The sequence below is a fragment of the Epinephelus moara genome, unplaced genomic scaffold (assembly GCF_006386435.1).
Source record: "Epinephelus moara isolate mb unplaced genomic scaffold, YSFRI_EMoa_1.0 scaffold365, whole genome shotgun sequence".
Lineage (NCBI taxonomy): Eukaryota > Metazoa > Chordata > Actinopteri > Perciformes > Serranidae > Epinephelus > Epinephelus moara.
Window position 1 is genome coordinate 2,694 of NW_026081371.1, and position 2,934 is coordinate 5,627.

At 43.9% G+C, this 2,934-nt stretch overlaps 1 pseudogene; it reads right to left on the minus strand.

Moving 5' to 3' along the window:
* Window positions 1-666: 666 nt before the first annotated feature.
* On the minus strand, window positions 667-2,199 carry LOC126387329 (dynein heavy chain-like; annotated as a pseudogene).
* Window positions 2,200-2,934: the final 735 nt, after the last annotated feature.

A 2,934-nucleotide genomic window follows, 5' to 3' on the forward strand; every position in this document is an offset into this window, starting at 1 on the left:
AATTTTCGCAATATTACGCAGATGAAAAAATGCAGTCCGTGAGGTTTGTTTTAAATGAGAATTAAAAGACAAATCTTGATCAAATATTACTCCGAGGTTTCTTACGGTAGTGCTAGAGGCCAGAGCAATGCCATCTAGAGAAACTATGTCATCAGATAAAGAGTCTCTGAGTTGTTTGGGGCCAAGAACAATAACTTCAGTTTTGTCTGAATTTAACATCAGGAAATTGGTGCTCATCCAAGTTTTTATGTCTTTAAGGCAGTTATGGAGTTTAGTTANGCTAGAGGCCAGAGCAATGCCATCTAGAGAAACTATGTCATCAGATAAAGAGTCTCTGAGTTGTTTGGGGCCAAGAACAATAACTTCAGTTTTGTCTGAATTTAACATCAGGAAATTGGTGCTCATCCAAGTTTTTATGTCTTTAAGGCAGTTATGGAGTTTAGTTAATTGATTACTTTCTTCTGGCTTCATCGATAAATACAACTGTTTATCATCCGCATAACAATGGAAATTTATAGAGTGATGTCTAATGATGTTACCGAAAGGAAGCATATATAGAGTAAATAGGATTAGTCCGAGCACAGAACCTTGAGGAACTCCATAACAAACTTTGACATGCATTAGAGCCCAGTTAGTGACATGTAGTTGAGCCCAGTTAGTGACATGTAGTAGAGTCCAGTTAGTGACATGCAGTAGAGCCCAGTTAGTGACATGTAGTAGAGTCCAGCTAGTGACATGTAGTAGAGCCCAGTTAGTGACATGTAGTAGAGCCCAATTAGTGACATGTAGTAGAGGCCACTTAGTGACATGCAATAGAGCCCAGTTAGTTATATGCAGTAGAGCCCACTTAGTGACATGCAATAGAGCCCAGTTAGTAAAATGCAGTAGAGCCCACTTAGTGACATGCAATAGAGCGCAGTTAGTGACATGCATTACAGCCCAGCTAGTGACATGTAGTAGAGCCCAGTTAGTGACATGTAGTAGAGTCCAGTTAGTGACATGCAGTAGAGCCCACTTAGTGACATGCAGTAGAGCCCACTTTGTGACATTCAGTATAGCCCAGTTACTGACATGTAGTAGAGCCCAGTTAGTGACATGCAATAGAGCCCATTTAGTGACATGCATTAGAGCTCAGTTAGTGACGTGTAGTAGAGCCCTGTTAATGACATGCATTAGAGCTCAGTTAGTGACATGTACAAGAGCCCAGTTAGTGACATGCAGTAGAGCCCAGTTAGTGACATGTAGTGGAGCCCAGTTAGTGACATCCAGTTGAGCCCAGTTAGTGACATGCAATAGAACCCAGTTAGTGACATGCAGTGGAGCCCACTTAGTGACATGTAGTAGAGCCCACTTAGTGACATGCAGTAGAGCCCAGTTAGTGACATGTAGTAGAGCCCAGTTAGTGACATGTAGTAGAGCCCAGTTTGTGACATGTAGTAAAGCCCACTTAGTCACATGCAATAGAGCCCAGTTAAGGACATGCAGTAGAGCCCACTTAGTGACATGTAGTGAAGCTCAGTTAGTGACATGTAGTCGAGCCCACTTAGTGACATGCAATAGACTCCAGTTAGTGACATGCGGTAGAGCCCAGTTAGTGACATGTAGTAGAGCCCAGTTAGTGACATGTAATAGAGCCCAGTTAGTGAAATACAGTAGAGCCCAGTTAGTGAGATGTAGTAGAGCCCAGTTAGTGACATGCAGCAGAGTCCAGTTTGTGACATGTAGTAGAGCCCAGTTAGTGACATGCAGTAGAGTCCAGTTAGTGACATGTAGTAGAGCCCACTTAGTGAGATGTAGTAGAGCCCAGTTAGTGACATGTAGTAGAGCCCAGTTAGAGACATTTAGTAGAGCCCAGTTAGTGACATGTAGTAGAGCCCAGTTAATGAGATGTAGTAGAGTCCACTTAGTGACATGTAGTAGAGCCCAGTTAGTGACATGCAGTAGAGTCCAGTTAGTGACATGTAGTAGAGCCCAGTTAGTGCCATGTAGTAGAGTCCAGTTAGTGACATGCAGTAGAGCCCACGTAGTGACATGTAGTAGAGCCCAGTTAGTGACATGTAGTAGGGTCCAGTTAGTGACATGCAGTAGAGCCCACTTAGTGACATGCAGTAGAGCCCACTTAGTGACATGTAGTAGAGTCCAGTTAGTGACATGCAGTAGAGCCCACTTAGTGACATGCAGTAGAGCCCACTTAGTGACATGTAGTAGAGCCTAGTTAGTGACATGTAGTAGAGTCCCATTAGTGACCTGCAATAGAGCCCAGTTAGTGACATGCAGTAGAGCCCAGTTAGTGACATGTAGTAGAGCCCAGTTAGTGACATGTAGTAGAGTCCCATTAGTGACCTGCAATAGAGCCCAGTTAGTGACATGTAGTAGAGCCCAGTTAGTGACATGTAGTAGAGCCCACTTAGTGACATGCAGTAGAGCCCAGTTAGTAACACGTAGTAGAGCCCAGTTAGTGACATGCAGTAGAGCCCAGTTAGTGACATGTAGTTGAGCCCACTTACTGACATGTAGTAGAGCCCAGTTGGTGACATGCAGTAGAGCCCACTTAGTGACATGTAGTAGAGCCCAGTTAGTGACATGTAGTAGAGCCCACTTAGTGACATGCAATAGAGCCCACTTAGTGACATGCAGTAGAGGCCACTTAGTGACATGCAATAGAGCCCACTTAGTGACATGTAGTGAAGCCCAGTTAGTGACATGTAGTAGAGCCCACTTAGTGACATGTAGTACAGCCCACTTAGTGACATGTAGTAGAGCCCAGTTAGTGACATGTAGTAGAGCCCACTTAGTGACATGTAGTAGAGTCCAGTTAGTGACATGCAGTAGAGCCCACTTAGTGACATATAGTAGATTCCAGTTAGTGACATGCAGTAGAGCCCACTTAGTGACATGTAGTAGAGTCCACTTAGTAACATGTAGTAGAGTCCA